The sequence below is a fragment of the Taudactylus pleione genome, unplaced genomic scaffold (genome assembly GCF_031769625.1).
Source record: "Taudactylus pleione unplaced genomic scaffold, aTauple2 ptg000370l, whole genome shotgun sequence".
Classification (NCBI taxonomy): Eukaryota; Metazoa; Chordata; class Amphibia; order Anura; family Myobatrachidae; genus Taudactylus; species Taudactylus pleione.
In genome coordinates, this window is record NW_028284771.1 from 6,643,672 (window position 1) to 6,663,857 (window position 20,186).

At 44.5% G+C, this 20,186-nt stretch overlaps 1 protein-coding gene across 3 annotated transcripts in view; it reads left to right on the top strand.

Moving 5' to 3' along the window:
* The window catches only part of MCTP1 (multiple C2 and transmembrane domain containing 1), a 1,010,275-nt gene that overhangs the window by 198,845 nt on the left and 791,244 nt on the right, over positions 1-20,186 (top strand). The gene's annotated exons all lie outside the window — the stretch shown is intronic.

The window sequence follows — 20,186 nt, forward strand, 5'->3', positions numbered from 1 at the left end:
GCAGGTAAAAATTCTAATCAGAAATTGAAACCTTGGTTTCAACATAGCAGAACAGCACGTTTGAGTAATGTCAAGGTATCGTGTTAGCAGCTCGTACACCTGTATCTAACACTGCAACGGTTGATGTACTGTATGAGCCATCCTCAGTCTGTACTTCTAAGCAAATTTATATCACATTATGCCAAATAATTTGAAAAACTGGTCCAGTAGCTCTGTTTACGTCTAATGATATTATTAAGTAATCTATTACTTTTTGATTGTTGGATTTCCAGCTGCATCAGTTTAAAGTATTGGATTTGGAATTTTCTCATTATTTTACAGGAACACTGGGATTTTGGTCTAATTTTTTATAGGAGACACATTAATAAAGGTACTGTATATGCCCTGTGATAAGTTTTTGTGAGGTGCTATATAACCTTTGCTGTGACACATGAGCTTTTATACTGTTTAGTGTATTGAATTAGTTAATCATTTAATATTTGTACAGGTGACCTTTAAGCGCTTTTTATGTGACATTTTATATGTCTGTACTGTTTGTTCCAGCACAGACTTGCTGGGAGATAAATAGTTTGCTTTTTTCTATTGTTTTCTCTCTATCATTTAGTTTGGAGTGTTTACCAACATCACTAGGAGGGGGCAGACAGAAAAATGACAGGCCTTTAATCACACCATTTCCAAAAATAATCTTGTTATATAGCTAATAGTTAAAATGATGTATATATTCACATCTGCTACCTTTAGTAGCTTTGCAGTTAGCATTGCTGGTCATTAAGTAAGTTTAAATGAATTTACATGACCTTATCACTACTAGCCTGGAATCTTAGCAAGGAAGGTCATAAATGCCTCTTTTTGGGAGCTTCTCCTGTGCTCCCGGGAGAGCAGTGCACTTTATCAGATTCTGCAGCAAATCGCAGTATGACACCAGCCAGTGTGTGATGCAGCGAATTTCAGGATTGCCCACTGGGAGGTGGGGCCATGATGCAGCAAATTGCATCACCATGCCCCATGCACTTACCTCTTACCCCAGCCCTTGCCTCTTCTGCCTCCTCCAGTAACCGGAGAGGGAAGTGGGGTATTAGCGTGATGATCAATTACAAGCTGCAATCAACAGATTGTGACTTGTGATTGGTCCTCCTACTCTTAAACAAACCCTGTCTTTTTTATGTAGTTCTGTAGTCCTCTTTTCTTCTTTTAATACCCCCTGTCGTTTAGTTAACTTTTAAAAACCCTCACAGTAGAAATACTTTTGGTGTGACCTTATGGCATGATTTTTTTATGGGAGATATATAGCAACTTTGAGAGTTTAACTTAAGCCAATTCTGGTAGCTCGTGAAAATTACAATGAAAGCAGCCTCAGCCCCTGAATTTGGTTATAGCTGATGAAACGGATAACATAAAATATCTAGTACATTCCCTGTACTAGACACATCTCAGCAAAGGACACTGGGGGTCATTCAGAGTCGGTCGCAAGCGCTGAGCGCTCGCAACTGACTCGATGTTGCCCCACTGGGCATGCACATGACGGAGCCGGCTCCGTCGTGCGCATGCGCGAGACCCGGCTAGCGACGGACGCTCCATCGCTAGGGGTTTCGCAGCAGACGGGGCGAGCTGTCGATGGTGAGTGACAGCTCGCCCCATTTGGGAGACGGGCAGGGGGCGTGCCTGCCCAAACTGAGGCGTTCCCGCCGGAACGCTTGCCGTTTGGGGGCGGCCCCACTGACATCATTGTTGATGTCAGTGGGGAGCTTCCTGCTCAATCAGAGCAGGAAGCTCCCTGGGGCTTACGAGTGCCCAGACCCAACCTTAGGGTCTGGTCGTAAGCCCCGATGGTCTTGACCATCGCGACCATCACCCATGTCGGTCGCTAGAGCTGTGGGTGTTAACCCACAGCTTAGCGATCGACAAGGAGGCGGTCGTTCAGGATGCAAGCGGCTGTCCTGATTCAGTGTGACCGCTTGCAACTAACGACCGCCTCTGAATGAGTCCACTGTCTCCGAGTAGTTGTCAGAGGACTTCTAGAAATGTAATCTAAAGCAAACACATTTATAGTGCCATGCAAACATATTCACAACCTTGACCAATTCTCATGTACTACTGATATAGTGATGTTTGTGATATATTTATTTGAAAGCACTAAAACTCAAAACTATTTGTGTTTTATGTGACATTGTTTTATTGTTACAAAAAAAAATCTAAAGGGAAATATTGAAATATGTTATTTGTTTGTTGGGTATTTATATGGCACCACAAGGAGTCTGTCAGGGTTCGGCCTAGGATCGGCCGTTACTCACCCCAGCACCGGCTTCCCCTGACTTCTCGTGCAGTCAGACTTTAGGTGCGGTGGCGGGTGACGTACTGAGGCTTTTACCTTAGGTGGTCTTGGACATCCATGTGTGGCTCTGTGTCTTGGTTTCTGAGGTTGCCGTCATGGGCACCGCCATGTTAGTCTTTCTCACCTGACTGTTCCTTCAACCAATGGTAGCGTAGTCTCGGTCAGCTGACGGTGATCTCCAATGAACTGCTACCTTAGGGTATATAACGGGGCTCTGGACACCAGGAAGTTGCCTGTGCAACGTTGTCACTACTGGTTCCTGTTCCTCACTCTCAAGTTATTTCCAAATATCATCTCGATATCACCCTCCGGTGCGTCTGGATTCACACGTTGTGTACTCAGGGCCTGATTCAGCAAGGATCGCTTTTCTGCTACAACGCAGTTGCTAATATTAGCGATTAATGCAAATGTTTGCAATCCCATTGTGATCACAGCTTACCATAAGGACGCCCACTTCCCCTTACACACATCCCTATACTTGGGCAACATAGCAAAACAATCGGTAACATCGGACCCATACGCACAGTTAAGGCAGGTATGACCTCATTCAAGAATTGCTAACTTCAGCACACGCTCTGAGGCCTTAGGCTGCGTATGGATGGTATTGCAGTGGATAATTTATGCACGCCCCTGCAACGGCATCTGAATGCACTGTCACGCCTGCTTTTGCCCGAGCCCCCCCCATCACTAACACACAAACGGCACTTCCTGTCAATCACTCTGCGATGGGAACTGTGTAGCCTCCTCATACGCAATTCCCATCGCAATTGCTAGCTCACGCACTGATGCATGCGCAGTGTGGATACATCGGCCGAGTGTGTGCATTCTCTCCTTTGCGTTCCTTCCTGAATCAGGCCCTCAGTACACACAACTGAGTACAATTACCGAACCATCCTCCGCTGCATCTGGATTCGCACTTTGTGTACTCAGTACACACAACTGGGTACAACTACGGAACCACTCTCTGGTGCATCTGGATTCGCACATCGTGTACTCTGTACACACCAACCGAGTACAACCACTGAATCACCTTCTGTACCAACGGTAAACCAGTATCCACACTCCGTGCAGTCAGCGCCCTCCCAATCAGCACAACCACCACCCTCCTCCAGTGCCAGCAGAGCAGAGTATCCTACTCCTCAGTGGACCTTCCCTCTTGTCGTTCTTGTACCACTTCTGGAAGCAATCCCCATTGTACCAACTCTGTACCGATAGGTATAGAATACGTATTAGTACTTCTCCAAAGTACTTCCTCTGGCGATAGCGGTGTACCTCTCTCCATTTCCCACTCGTATCGGATACCTGACCAAAGGGCCGTGAGCTGCTTGCTGGGAGCAGCTAAATCCATATCCCACTTGGAGGGGTCACTGGTGAACACCTTCCGGCAGGTTAGACTCCGCGCCTTTGGTCAGGTCTCTTCAACATCCGATACTTGTGGATGAGGAGAACTTACATTCAGGCCCCTCGCCTCCGATTCCTCCCTCAACCCAGGACCTCAGCTTTCAGGCCCTCAGTAGGGGATTCTTCGGAGTCGGGCATGACAGGGTCTGCAGCTCCTTACAAGGTACAAAGACAGAAACTGTATGAACAAAAAAAGGGAACAAAACTGACTTGCAGTGCAGAATATGGACATGGTTTATAAACATTGCTGCATCACCAGTCATAATACGCAAATTTCAGCAGGGTGGCAGAACCCAAGGGTTGGTGCCGTTGTAGGCAGGGGAAAGGAGATGATGGAAGAAGTTCCTCTAACCAGGCAGCCAGTTCAGGGACAGTATCAAATAGTCCCTAAAAAGTGCAACAACATAGAACGGCGTCTGAGTAGAGTGCTTATAGATAATATTTAAAATGGATACAATTACAGATAATACTACAGATTATTTGTTAATATGATATAAAGTGACAGAGCTCAAATGAAAAATAAATAAATAATTGGCTTGGCTACAAGAACATTATTAATAAAATACATTACTGAAATAAAAAAAACTTGAATATGCATAGTTATAGGATGAAAGGCATCTGCTAAAGTCACATCAAGACGAAACGTGTCTGTAAGAATGTATAGAGGATGAAAGAGAAGACCATACTGTATGCTGTTGCACTACTTCAGTGTTCGAGCACATAAAAACATTGACCGCAACTCTAGTATAGTGGAAGATAATTTGCATACACTTCATATTGGACTGAACATTCCTAATTAAGGAGATGAGTTGGCCTCTCACCTGTCCTATGAACTGCCACTAAACAAATCTGTGCATTGATTCACACTATTGTGGATCGGAGAACCAAAGGACTTAACAATTGCAGGCAGGTTGGTGCTTTACTTTATTGAAAGCGTTACTTTTTTTTTGGTTTATATTTTATTAGAGTGCCTCGGAGTAACAAAATACAAAATATGTCACCCAAAAAAGGGGAATACATCAAATCGTATAATTTCAAATCAAACAAAATAATATAGCATGAGCACAGTATCGTCATATTAATATAACTGTTGGACATATACATCCGAAGCACAATTTTTACATAAGAAAGAAAGAAAGAAAAAGAATCGTAAAAAGGAGGGGGAAGGGAGAGGAGGGGGGAGGGGAGGGGAGGTTAAGGGCTTCACACATCTTCACACAACTGTGTGCAGTTTTATGTAGTTTTATTTTTATGAGCCAGTCAGTCCATGACAAAGTATTAATAGTATTATTAGTATTAAAAGGAAGTCTATTGCAGTTGTCGAAGCATGTACCAAGTAGTTGATTCAAAAACTTTGCATATATTACTCAGAGCTTCTGTTGGTATAATTGTAAAGTAAGGTTCCCATTTTTTATAAAAACGCTTAACACCATGTTCAATATCATACGTTCCGTCTATCTACATATAAATGGTCCATTAGAGCAGACTGTAACTCCCTTAAGGAAGGGGAGGACTTTTTGATCAATTTATTCAAAATATTTTTTTTACTAAAGTCACTATAAGAGTTAGTAATGGTATTATATGGTCAATAGAGGCTTGAGCACTCCATAAATCAAAATGAGCGAGCAAAAAGGGAATAGGTGAGAAATGGAGTCATATGCGAAAAGTTTGATTAATAATATTTAATACTTTGTACCAAAATTTCTTGATCTTTGGACAAGATGCGCAAAGGAAGCATGCTCCATGGAACATTTAGGACAACAACCAGTGTCTCCCAAAACCATGTTTTCTGTGATTCAGCCCAATATCCGCTCTATGGAGAGTTTTATAATGAATTTCTTGAAGGCGAGTAATTTCATCACTTTATCTGTAGAGGAGACCATTGTTAAGAAATTATCTAGACCATCACACTCCTTCTCCCATTTATTTTGCAAATTAGACCAGAATTTCATAGTATCTCCGGGAATCAAGTCAGCATATAGGTATCTAATATGATATGAGGTGGTGCCAAGTAAGCGCAAGAGAGATTCTAATGGATTAGAGTTATCATGCATTGGAGCTGAGGTATGGGATAGTTTAGAATTCACATAATGTCAAACTTGGAGATACATGAAAAAGTGTTTGTGAGGTAAGGAATAATTTGTACCAAGTTGCTGAAAAGACATAAGAGTTCCTCCTGGATCAAAGGCGTCACATATGGCTCTAATACCTTTGTGTTTCCATGTGTGATACCATGCATTTTGGAGAGAAGGCAGGAAGTCTGGATTGCCCCATATGGGTATATGACAAGACAAGGTATAGTCTAGTGAAAGTCGTTTGGTGATTGCTCTCCGTGCATTGTATGTATCCCTGAAGAGAAGATGATTGTGTAAACAGATATATCTGGAGATGGAACAATCTGCAGATATACTGTATCTGCAGATGATGGTCGTTCATACACACTGAACGACCATCATCTGCATGCTACAGCGGGTTGGGCCGGACTGGGGGCGTGTAGGGGGCGTGGCCTAATCGTGGAAGATGTGGCCACGCACCATTCGGAAAAAAAGTAAAAAAAAAAATTGCTATGCGGCGCTGGGGAGGGGGGCCCTCAGCCCGGCGCACAGCCAATGGGGGGCACGATCAGCGTGATCGCTCTCCCCCTTTGGAATAGGAGACTGCTCGGGCTGCTGCTTTAGCAGCCTCGGACAGTCTCCGAGTGCAGCCCAGCACACAGCAGCGTGTGCTGGGCTGCTGTGGATGTGGAGCTGTGCCGGGCCCGGGTAAGTAGTATGGGCTCTCGGCTCCACCCCCCGTCTCGGCGCCCCTGTGTACGGGGGATCGACTGATCGCCCGTACACACTTGTCGATGCACAGATATATCTGCAGACATAACTGTTCATTTGCTGTGCATCACAGCCAATGCGATATGTCTGTGAACGACTTTGTTCACAGACATATCTTCTGTACACACTGGCCGACGGGGTCACGATATATTGGCCAATCAATCGGCCAGTGTGTACCCAGCATAAGTGTGAAGGTATATCTGATCTATGTAAATGTAATAGCGCCGTAGGAGCATAAGGATGGAACACAGGGCCTGATTCAGAGACGCTCGTAAGCGGCCGCTTGTTCGCTCCGAGCGATGTTCGCACATCTGCGCATGCGTATGGGTCGTAATGCGCATGCGCCAACCAGTCAGTGCGGTCGGAAATCGAGCGCTCGCAAAATAGCGAGTGCCTGCTAATTTGAGTGACAGAATGAGGCGTTTGTGGGTGGTAACAGGGGAAGGAGCTTGAAAACGGGGAGTGGTGATCAGAACGCAGGCGTGCCAAATGGTCAAAACGGGCGTTTTAAGGGTGTGCATAATTAACAAAGCAGCGTCATCGGCCACGTCACTTGGTTGTCTCTTAGCCTGAACTGTTCGCATGATTGCGGTAGGAAAATCCAAACCACAAGCACTGCGAGCAGTTCAGACGCCTTTTGATGTACTCGATTAATCTAATAAATAGCGGAGATGACCTAGGATGCGAGCGGCCAGGGGGCGTCTTTACAAAATAGCGAGCGCATGTTTAGTTCGCTCGCTCACACATAGAGGCGTCAACAGACCGCAAAGAGCGAGCACTCAATTTAAATATCCGGCCCCTTTTTCTGAACGAGCGAGCGCAAATAGCGTTCGGCTCTGAATCAGGCCCACAGCTTCTCCTAAAGTTTTGTTTGTATATGTGTAGCGAGATAGTAGCCAGTCCGATATGTACCTATTGAAAGCATTTTAATATATACTGCCTATAAACATTGCATATGGGACTCTCTTGTTGATAATTTAGGTATAATTATAATTAACTCTGCTCATTAATTTGTATGTCATGTTGTAAGGAAATAAATGATCCTCTAAACTCTCTTATTCATATTTCCTCCCAGAACCATGCGTATTCATCTTCATTATATTTATTTTATCTTTGTATATTATCAATAATGTTTTCAAGCCATTTCTTTGCATTTAATAACTGCCACTATATACCACATAAATAAATAATCTATATGAATTTAGTATTCTGTGTATTTTATCTATATATTTATTTTTTTGCCTCTACTCTTTAGCAGACGCTGATGTCCATGCAGTCATTTTGTAATCATTTACTGGGTCCTCAAAACCATCAAAGAAGCATTTGTTACATTTCTACGTTACAAAATATACAGTATCATCTGTATATTCCTCTACGCATCTAGTATATAAACATTTTGACCATATCAGTCGAATATTTGTAATAAGAGGGACCATGCAGGAACCCTCATAGACGTTAGGAAACTTGTTGAAGTTCATATAGCTTTGTGTAGTACCGCTCGTACATACAGCTTTTAATATTATGCTCTACACCAGTGGTTCCCAAACTTTTTTGAATCGCGGTGCCCTAGAGTAATGCCATTTTTTTCACGTTACCCCATGGCCAAAAGTTTCTTATTGAGAAATTCAGAAAGAAATAATTAAATTAAGTAAATTGTGGATACGTGCCATCCATAGGGTCAGTTAGGTAGTCATGGGCACAACTGTGCTCATGGGATGTGGTTGACATCCCGGTGGTCGGGATGAAGGTGGTCGGAATGGCGGCACCAGAGTCGTGACAGCATTCAGAATCCCAGCACTAGCGTCCTGACCGCTGACATCCCAATGGTAAGTATTAGGCACCAGGGGGAGGGTTAGGTACTAGGTGGAGGATTAGGCTGCAAGGGGGTGAGGGTTAGGTTTAGGCTGTGGGAGGGTTAGGGTTAGGCGGCGGATTAGGGTACTTACCAAGAGGTGTCGGCATTGTCATCCATTCGGTATTCTGGTGTCGGGGTTCTCAACGCTGGTATTCTATGCACCGGGATCCTGTACCCAACCTGTGCTTATGCTTGTTCACATATTTATGATTGACTATAGATCATTTTATTTGGTCCTGGACCACCAACTGGTGGCACCCCTGATATTGCTTTGCGGCGCCCCATGGCACCACAGCACCTACTGTAGATTGGGAACCACTGCTCTACAGCGTTAATGTACAATACAGAATAATAGAGCTCTGCTTGGATGCTCACTAAGAAATACTTCGTTACAGTAGGGGCTTTGGTGCATGTTTTTTCCTATGCTTTTATCTGATGTCGTTTATCAGTGCCTGTGTATATGAGCACCTCAACTGGGGACATTATCCAAACACTTATTAGTGTGCATCCAGATAATGTAAATCACAACTTCTATGAAGTGTAATTTATTGACCTGCAGGCTTTCCAGAATTCAGAGGGAGAGATTTGTTTCCTCAACTGACCCTGTTAAGACTGCTAAGGTAAAGTGGCCCAGTCACCTGAACACTAAGCAGAAATAAAAATCATTTTTTATACTACTTGATACAAAATGTTATGTGTGACAGGCTCAGAGATCGTGACGTACAGTATTCATGAGAGTTTGTCACTCCAATTATGGTCAGTCTGCATAAATATTAAACACTTTGGGAATTATGTAATAGGTTGTGAGCTGCAGCCACTGCGGGAACTTCTGAAAGTCTTCCCGTATTTTTAAAGCAAAAGGCAAAACCAGCTTGGCCCAAAGTCCACTGGGTAGTATAATTACTTAGAAGATAATGGGGGAAAGGGTTCTACTCATGAGAACTTACCCTCATACTATTTCTGCAAGTGGGAGAAGATACACGTTCATCCGATTGAAGTGAACATCTTGGAAGGAACAACTAGCAGCATCTTTCAAGACCCGGGACTTTATTTGAGATCTGTGATATGCTCATTAACAGTCTGAACTCTGGTAGGAATTGATTGAATCATATGGATCATTGTATCATCATAGAGAGGATTTTATATGCCTTGTTTGATTTTAAGAATTGTAAGTACAACCTCTTAAAAAATATATTTTTATATATTGACCTTAGTACACTAGATAGCTCTTATGTCTAACAATACATAACTTGTGACTTGGAATTGTTGGGGACGATCCTAAAATTGTTTATGGGAGGCTCATACCATACTGACAGATGTGGCCTTAGGATGTAGTTAGTTTGCCGATGATCGGAACGCCGGCAAGCGAAATCCTGGCACTGGAATCCCAACATGTGGCCACAACACTGGCGCCGGAATCCCAACATCTGGTGAGATGCCGACGCCAGAATCTCGACAGCCGTCATCCCGATTGTAAGTATGGCGCCTCATGTTAGCTGTTAGCCGCTGGAGGGGGGGAGGGTTAGGTTTAGGCACCACGAGGGGGGGTTAGTGTTAGGCTCCACCAGGTGGGTTTAGGGTTAGGCACTTAGGGGGGAGGGTTAGACTTAGGCACTAACCGGGAGCGTTAGGGTCCGGGGTGGGGAGGGTTAGGATGGAGGAAGGGAGGGTTAGGTTTAGGGGGTGAAGGGGACTTACCTCATGTCGGGATTCTGAGCATCGGTCTTTTGACAGCTGTCATCCCGACTGACGGTCTTCCATACCCAACCCGTGTCTTTACTAAGATTTGCTAAAATCACGCAAAAGACCCCTCTATCTTGCGCCACAGTACTGGATACAGTAGTACTGTTATAGGATGTTCGTAATGTGTAAGGTTTCTCAAATCATGCCTGATCTTAAATATGCAAGAATATAGCACTTTCAATTGTGCAAAATTCGCACAATTATTTGCATAAAAGTAGCATAATATTAGCCAAAAAGTAGCACAATATTGGGGGGAAAGTAGCAAAGAGCGTGATGACTAATCAACCATGCTGTCTATACAGAAGACTGACAATATGACTAAAAGTGGAGAATCATGTTGTCATACAGTACATTGTTGTTTGTCATGTATGTTATAGATCACTGTATTATATGTATGACATGATTTTTCCACGTTTAGCCACATTGTCAGTCTTCTGTATACACGCTTATAGGGCCTGATTCTGATGTGGATGGTACTGAACAACTGTAAGGAAGTGTCTGTGCTGCTTCGAATCGATATTCGCAAAGGTTGCAGCCCTCGGCAAGTCTGCATTAGCCGAAGCTTATGCAGACTGGACGTCTGAACTAGTCAGCCAGGTCCAGGAAGTCTGCGTCCAACGACACAGACCCTGGGCTCGGTATGCCTAGAAAACAGGGCAACACGCCCCAGGTTTGTAGAGTGGTCCCGGTCTCCGTCCCCGTCCTGCACCCTAAATACCACGTCATGTTAGTCAAGGATGGGCTGCAAGTGATCACGCAGGACCCGTTCTGCAGATACGCAGACCCCCAAACATCGGATTTGTATGTAAACCATCGGGTTTGCGCAGAAATCCTAATCAGGCCCTTAGTCGGTAGTATTTTGTCAAAAAGGAAGTGGTATAAAGGGCCTGATTCAGAATTGTGCGCTAATGCTGCCTCAACTATGGGTGTGAGAAAATATGCTAATGCAACAGCTGCAGAAACCTGTATTGAGATGCCCACCGGTGCCTTTGTAGATGTGCATAACTGTTTACACATGCGTAGCATCAGACGCAGATCAGCCAAACATTGACTCTGTTAGTGAGCCTATGGCCATGCAGCATTGCCGCTGTACCTGAGACGCCGGAAACACGCCCGAAAACAACCGAAAAACTACTCTGTTTTCATTGCCACTTCCCATTGTCTCCCAAAAAAAGCTTGTTTCCTGTCAGTCACTTGTGTTAGAACCACACTGTGACCATAATCATAATTCAATCATTGTGCATGTGCATAGAGGCTGGGAAGCACCGATAACCGCTTAACTGCGTGAACATCGGATTAGCGTACAACTCTGAATCAGGTCCCAAGTTGCAGATAAAGACACATAAAGTCGCTTTTCGAGGTTAAGTTGTAAAGTCTGCCATCACGGTTAGGTTGCACAATTTAAGTATAGGTGTATGTGGATACATTTGTATTGGGAAGAAATGTCGGACAGATCATGGACACACTATAAAATGTACACCGTAATTGCACATTGTTTACGACAAATGTTGTGCAGCAGCCAGATTAGATAAGCAAATCTTGTTTTTAAACAATATAATCGGGCCTGGGTGCTGTATACACATCCTGCAATAATCGGACCTAGCAGCTGAATATCGCAGCCCAATTATTGCACAGTGTGTGCCTAGCTTAAGAGAGGGATGTAAATTGGCCAGTTACAATTTTTCTTTGTAGAATTTATCACTGAGAAGCTGCTAAAACTGAAGATAAAGAGGTATACTGCCATTTTCTCTCACCCTACCCCTTACATTATGCATTCCATGCATACTAGCCCACCCTTCCGGGATAGCCAGGAGGCTCCCGAAAATCGCGAGGCACTCATGGCCACCTGTAAAAGTAGACAAGTCTCCCAGGAGATGGGGCCACGACTTCCCAGTTCCACATACCACAATGCCGGTAATCTCGACACTGCATGGGGTGTGGCTACAATTTGCATCATCATGCCCCCAGACTCGCTCACCTCCATCATGCCCCACCCATTGTCATCCCCCCCACAGTGCCAACCTGGCTGCCAAAAGGTCGGCAACTATGATTCCATTTGCATTGCATTGTATAAATTGTACCAGGCTGTAATTACCTCTTCCACCCCTTATATTATGCGTTGCATTGCATTATAAATTGTGCAGTGTTGCCTTTGTATCTCCCATCCCTTATATTGTGATTGGTGCCAAGCATTGCATTGCATAAATTGTGCCATACTGCCATGTACTCTCCCACCCCACTCCTTCTATTTTACCTTCATTGTGCCATGCATTGCATAAATTGTGCCATACTGCCATGTACTCTCCCACCCCACTCCTTCTATTTTACCTTCATTGTGCCATGCATTGCATAAATTGTGCCATACTGCCATGTACTCTCCCACCCCACTCCTTCTATTTTACCTTCATTGTGCCATGCACTGCATAAATTGTGCCATACTGCCCTTTTCTCTCCCACCCCACTCCTTCTATTTTACCTTCATTGTGCCATGCATTGCATAAATTGTGCCATACTGCCCTTTTCTCTCCCACCCCACTCCTTCTATTTTACCTTCATTGTGCCATGCACTGCATAAATTGTGCCATACTGCCCTTTTCTCTCCCACCCCGCTCCTTCTATTTTACCTTCATTGTGCCATGCATTGCATAAATTGTGCCATACTGCCCTTTTCTCTCCCACCCCACTCCTTCTATTATACCTTCATTGTGCCATGCACTGCATAAATTGTGCCATACTGCCATGTTCTCTCCCACCCCACTCCTTCTATTTTACCTTCATTGTGCCATGCACTGCATAAATTGTGCCATACTGCCCTTTTCTCTCCCACCTCACTCCTTCTATTATACCTTCATTGTGCCATGCATTGCATAAATTGTGCCATACTGCCATGTTCTCTCCCACCCCACTCCTTCTATTTTACCTTCATTGTGCCATGCATTGCATAAATTGTGCCATACTGCCCTTTTCTCTCCCACCCCACTCCTTCTATTTTACCTTCATTGTGCCATGCACTGCATAAATTGTGCCATACTGCCCTTTTCTCTCCCACCCCGCTCCTTCTATTTTACCTTCATTGTGCCATGCATTGCATAAATTGTGCCATACTGCCCTTTTCTCTCCCACCCCACTCCTTCTATTATACCTTCATTGTGCCATGCACTGCATAAATTGTGCCATACTGCCATGTTCTCTCCCACCCCACTCCTTCTATTTTACCTTCATTGTGCCATGCACTGCATAAATTGTGCCATACTGCCCTTTTCTCTCCCACCTCACTCCTTCTATTATACCTTCATTGTGCCATGCATTGCATAAATTGTGCCATACTGCCATGTTCTCTCCCACCCCACTCCTTCTATTTTACCTTCATTGTGCCATGCATTGCATAAATTGTGCCATACTGCCATGTTCTCTCCCATCCCACTCCTTCTATTTTACCTTCATTGTGCCATGCACTGCATAAATTGTTCCATACTGCCCTTTTCTCTCCCACCCCACTCCTTCTATTTTACCTTCATTGTGCCATGCATTGCATAAATTGTGCCATACTGCCATGTTCTCTCCCACCCCAGTCCTTCTATTTTACCTTCATTGTGCCATGCACTGCATAAATTGTGCCATACTGCCCTTTTCTCTCCCACCCCACTCCTTCTATTTTACCTTCATTGTGCCATGCATTGCATAAATTGTGCCATACTGCCCTTTTCTCTCCCACCCCACTCCTTCTATTTTACCTTCATTGTGCCATGCACTGCATAAATTGTGCCATACTGCCCTTTTCTCTCCCACCCCGCTCCTTCTATTTTACCTTCATTGTGCCATGCACTGCATAAATTGTGCCATACTGCCCTTTTCTCTCCCACCTCACTCCTTCTATTATACCTTCATTGTGCCATGCATTGCATAAATTGTGCCATACTGCCATGTTCTCTCCCACCCCACTCCTTCTATTTTACCTTCATTGTGCCATGCATTGCATAAATTGTGCCATACTGCCCTTTTCTCTCCCACCCCACTCCTTCTATTTTACCTTCATTGTGCCATGCACTGCATAAATTGTGCCATACTGCCATGTTCTCTCCCACCCCACTCCTTCTATTTTACCTTCATTGTGCCATGCATTGCATAAATTGTGCCATACTGCCATGTTCTCTCCCACCCCACTCCTTCTATTTTACCTTCATTTTGCCATGCACTGCATAAATTGTGCCATACTGCCATGTTCTCTCCCACTCCACTCCTTCTATTTTACCTTCATTGTGCCATGCATTGCATAAATTGTGCCATACTGCCATGTTCTCTCCCACCCCACTCCTTCTATTTTACCTTCATTGTGCCATGCACTGCATAAATTGTGCCATACTGCCATGTACTCTCCCACTCCACTCCTTTTATTTTGCCTTCATTGTGCCATGCACTGCATAAATTGTGCCATACTGCCAAACTACATAGGTTGGGTACAAAAGGGAACAAAAATCATAACATTAAAGGTTCTTCAATCATTTCATAAAATGTCCAGAATCCCGCAGAGAGATCCGGTTTTTATGCTAATTTCTCCTGTACCCCACCATCTCTCGCCCCACCCGATATATGTTTAATGATTTTACGCAGCCCCTCCCCCTCCATCTCTTTTAACTAACCTGCTCCTCTGCTTGTAATCCTATCCTCTTCAGTTCTTCTGTCTTTATTTTCTTCTCTCTGGTCTGGGGATGTGCTCAGGCTGGCAAGGGTGGCGTTTATCTTTGCTGCTCCTCGTCTTCTCTGCAATGAGACGTTATGAAGTTGTGACCCCACACCCCCAGGGATTTTATCCATATGCAGCCGCCGCATTATACTGCCCTGTCTCCACTGACATAAAATCCATTTTGTTTACTAATTTATTAGTGTTCTTTGTTCTTGTTGCTACTTTTATGTGTGTGTTTTGCATTGCACTAGATGCTTGCACTGACCAAGGGGAGGTAAAAATCTGTATCTGTAGTTGAGATGTCCGTATGGATTATTAAACCTTATTAAAATGTATTTTGCGTTACTCCCAAAAGACTACTTTCCTTACTACTTTTGCAACATACAGTACCTGAGAGACAATTCTCTGTATAAGGTTATCCTAATATACTGTATCTGAAAATAAGCTTAAGCAACATAAGCACCCCCTCATAATACTGTACCCCACACACATGCATACAACCTTATTAATAATTTAATATTTCTATTATATAAGGCTCTATCATTCTAAAAACATAGTTTGCATTAAACTAACATGATATGTGGAGCAGGGCCAGTTCTGAGCCCAAGGCGAAAATTTCCTTTGGCGCTCCCCATATAAAAAAATTAACATATCTCGGTTTAAGTATAACGATACGACTGCTGCAGTTTTTTTACCCAGATTGCATACTTTTTCCTGCATTTTGCGTTTTAGTTCAATAATAGGATACTAAGTACTTGGGATTATTATTTTTACTGTCTCTACCCTACAGTACATTACTGACCCCTCTATACCATACACTACATTACTGACCCCTCTATACCATACACTACATTACTGACCCCTCTATACCTACCACTACATTACTGACCTCTCTATACCCTACACTACATTACTGACCCATATATACCCTACACTATATTACTGACCCCTCTATACCCTACACTACATTACTGACCCCTCTGTACCCTACACTACATTACTGATCCCTCTATACCTACCACTACATTACTGACCCCTCTATACCATACACTACATTACTGACCCCTCTATACCTACCACTACATTATGACCCCTCTATTCCCTACACTACATTACTAACCCCTCTATACTCTACACTACATTACTGACCCCTCTATACCATACACTACATTACTAACCCCTCTATACCTACCACTACATTACTGACCCCTCTATACCCTACACTACATTACTAACCTCTCTATACCTACCACTACATTACTGACCCCTCTATACCATACACTACATTACTAACCCCTCTATACCTACCACTACATTACTAACCCCTCTATACCCTACACTACATTACTGACCCCTCTATACCTACCACTACATTATGACCCCCTCTATACCCTACACTACATTACTAACCCCTCTATACCCTACACTACATTACTGACCCCTCTATACCTACCACTACATTACTGACCCCTCTATACCCTATACTACATTACTGACATCTCTATACCCGCCACTACATTACTGATCCCTCTATGACATACACTACATTACTGACCCTCTATACCCTACCCTACTGACCCCTCTATACCTACCACTACATTACTGACCCCTCTATACCTACCACTACATTATGACCCCTCAATACCATACACTACATTGCTGACCACTCTATTCCCTACACTAAATTACTGACCCCTCTATACCCTACACTACATTACTGACCACTCTATACCCTACACTACATTACTGACCCCTCTATACCTACCACTACATTACTGATCTCTCTATACCTACCACTACATGACTGACCCCTCTATACCCTACATTACTGACCCCTCTATACCCTACACTACATTACTGACCCCTCTATACCCTACACTACATTACTGACCCTCTATACCTACTACTACATTACTGACCCCTCTATACGCTACACTACATTACTGACTCCTCTATACCCTACACTACATTACTGACCGCTCTATACCTACCACTACATTACTGACCCCTCTATACCCTACACTGCATTACTGACACTTCTATACCCTACATTACTGACCCCTCTATACCCTACATTACTGACCCCTCTATTCCTACCACTACATTATGGACCCTTTTATACCTTACACTACATTACTGACCCCTCTATACCCTACACTACATTACTGACACCTCTATACCTTACACTACATTACTGACCCCTCTATACCCTACACTACATTACTGACACCTCTATACCATACACTACATTACTGACACCTCTATACCCTACACTACATTACTGACACCTCTATACCTTACACTACATTACTGACACCTCTATACCCGCCACTACATTACATACCCCCTATACTTGCCACTATATTACAGACCCCTCTATACCCTACACCAGTGGTTCCCAAACTGGGTGCCGTGGCACCTTGGGGAGCCTCAGGGCACTTGCAGGGGTGCCTTGGGTTGGTGGTCCAGTACCAAATAATATTATTTTAAGTCAGTGTGATAGGCACTTCACAAGTACGAAATGTTAAAATCCTGACCTTTAAACTCGAGTTTAACATTTTATATAATAATTCTGCCCAGTTGTGGGCAGCTTTTTCAAAATTTGTAAAATTTTACTCCAAACCCTAATTATCACATATGTTTAGTAAGCAGATCGCATTTCCCATAATTGTGATGGAAAATGTGATCTGGCCAGATTTGCTAAAAATAAAATGTGAAAAAATGCCGGGGGAAGCCCTGTGATAATAACGCCACCTGGAGATGGCGTTATCCAGGGTTTCCGGTCAGCTGGTCTCCCAGCTCCTGCACTGTGACGCTGGTCAGCTGCTGCATAGAACAGCTGACCGGGGTCACAGTGCAGGAGCCTGGAGATCAGCTCACTAGAGCCTCAGAGGACATCGGGGTCACAGTGCAGGAGCCGGGAAACCAGCTGACTGGAGCATTGATCACCGGAGGTAAGCTAAGCAGAGGGACGTGGGAGTCACGCGCGGGGAAGGGGGGGTGGGGGTTGCTTCGGTCACGGGGGGGGGGGGTTGCAGTAGGTGGCGGCGCATGCGCAGACACATACTCCCTATATTTTTTTCAGAAAAATACAGAGAGAAGTATGCGGATGGGATTCCCAGGGACAGAGCTTTATAGTAAGCTCTGGTCCTGCAAAGGATTTTTGATAAATCCCTGTGATATTTCCTAAATTTGCAATGCGAATTTAGTCGGAAATTTCACACTACAATCGCATTTTAAATGCGGATTGCAGTAAATAGGGCCCTTTGGGGGTCATTCAGACCCGGTCATTAGCGCCGATGCGCTCCCACTGGGTCGATGGCCCCCCACAGAGCATGTGCACGACGGCGCCGGCGCCGGCGTGCGCATGCGTGAGTCCCGCTACGACCGACAGCGCCGGTCGTAGCGGGTCTCGATCCAAAGGGGGCGAGCTGTCGATGTTGATTAACAGCTCGCCCCGTTTGGAAGGCGGGCCGGGGGGGTGGCAGCCCAAACGGGGGCGTTCCCATGGGAACGCCTACCATTTGGGGGCGGCCCCACTGACATCACTAGTGATGTCAGTGGAGAGCTTCCGGCTCAGACAGAGCCGAAAGCTCTCCGGGGCTTACGACAAGGGAGATCCTACCCTAGGGTCTCGTCGTAAGTCCCGATGGTTGCGATGGTCTTGACCATCGCAACCATCACCTTAGGCGGTCGTAAGGCTGTGGGTGTTAACCCACAGCCTTTCCACCGCAAAGGAGGGCGTCTTGAAAATTCAAGAGGTCCTCCCCTCATTCAGACCAATCGCACGCTCTGTGCGACCGGCTCTGAATGAGGCCCTTAGTGTGCTCTGCTTCATATGATTTCTGAAACAGGTTTTAATTTATTTTAGAGTAAAAAATGCTTTCACCTTTAGATGTGCTTACAGGTGTAGTCAGTCCAATAGCAACTGGTTTTACTAAATTTGGAAAAGATTCTTTGAGCTCAGTTTTGAAAATGTAGGCATTATTTGTTTTGAATCTAGATTTTTTTAGGGCTCTAGTTCAAACAATTTTAATGAAATGCCCATTCTAGTTTACTGTTTTCATAGTTTAAGAGTGCAGGCAATAGCTGGCTGAACACATACTGTATCATTTTTAAGAGTGGCCCAGATACTGCACAGTTGCGTTTGGACACAAATAACTTTCTTAAGAATGACAGAAAGATCAATAACAAACATGCAGCTGCCGAAACGCAGAGAGTGGCACAGGCAGTCCACTCTATTTACTGTTCAGTGTGTTCACTGGCATCTGTTTCCACCGGCAACCATACTTCCTTCCTTTTATACTGGGGGAGGGGTCAGCTGTGCCGACCTCCAGTCTGACGCCACCCTGCACTTCAATGCGCCAAAAGTCACTCTGCACTGACGTTTCATATAGAAATCTCAGTGCAGCGCAACTTTTTGGCTGCATCCCAGTGCTGAGTGGCAGGGGGATTTTACAGGGGCAGACTCCCCCAGATATAAAGTATGGGGAGAACACTTCCCCTGCAGACATCAGGGAATAGCATAGATATAAGGGACACACACAGGATGACAGCTGCACCCATCCACCCCATCTGAATCCTCCACTGCCCATTATACCCAATATAGTTGCTAGAGATGTGAGGTTCCACGAGTCAAGCAGGGAGTAAGGGCCTGTCTGCAAACCACTTGCCACTATCCAAGTGTATATCAACAGTGTTTGAATACATCCGTAAGTAGTCAAATAACTTGCGGACTGTCTCTGCTCCCAGCATGGCCGTGAGATATTGTAGACAGTGAGAGACCTGACTGAGACTAACCTCCTGACAACTGAAGAGAGGATCCCCAGCGGCTCCATGATGATAGTCTACATTAGTTATTCAGCCCCCACTGCCTCTGGCACCCCCCCCCCCCCCCCCCTGCTGCAGCTCACATAGTGGCCATGCACATAGGGGGACACAAGTGCCGGCTCAGCGCTGCTCAATATGGAGAGCAGCGTTCCAGTTGTCATAGCCTCCCCTTTCTTTTTCTCAGAGGGTGGGCCAGTGCATACCCGGACCACCCCTTCGTTTTGCCTATGACAGTTGTTGACTTTAAGTTTGTCACACCAACAGGAAACAGTTTCTCTCTTTCGCTCTTTCTTTCTCGCCTTCATTCACTCCAGGAACTCAGGCTTACTTTAGCCAAACATATTGGTATGCTGCCATTGCAGAGCAGGCTATCATTTCCCTGGAGTCTAAAATATATAAGATAGAAACCAGGGGCACACTTATGCACCACCCACTATTTCCCCAATGCTTAATTCACTATATATATTATATATATATATCCAACCCAAAAGTAGACACCAGTAAAAAAGAGAGAAA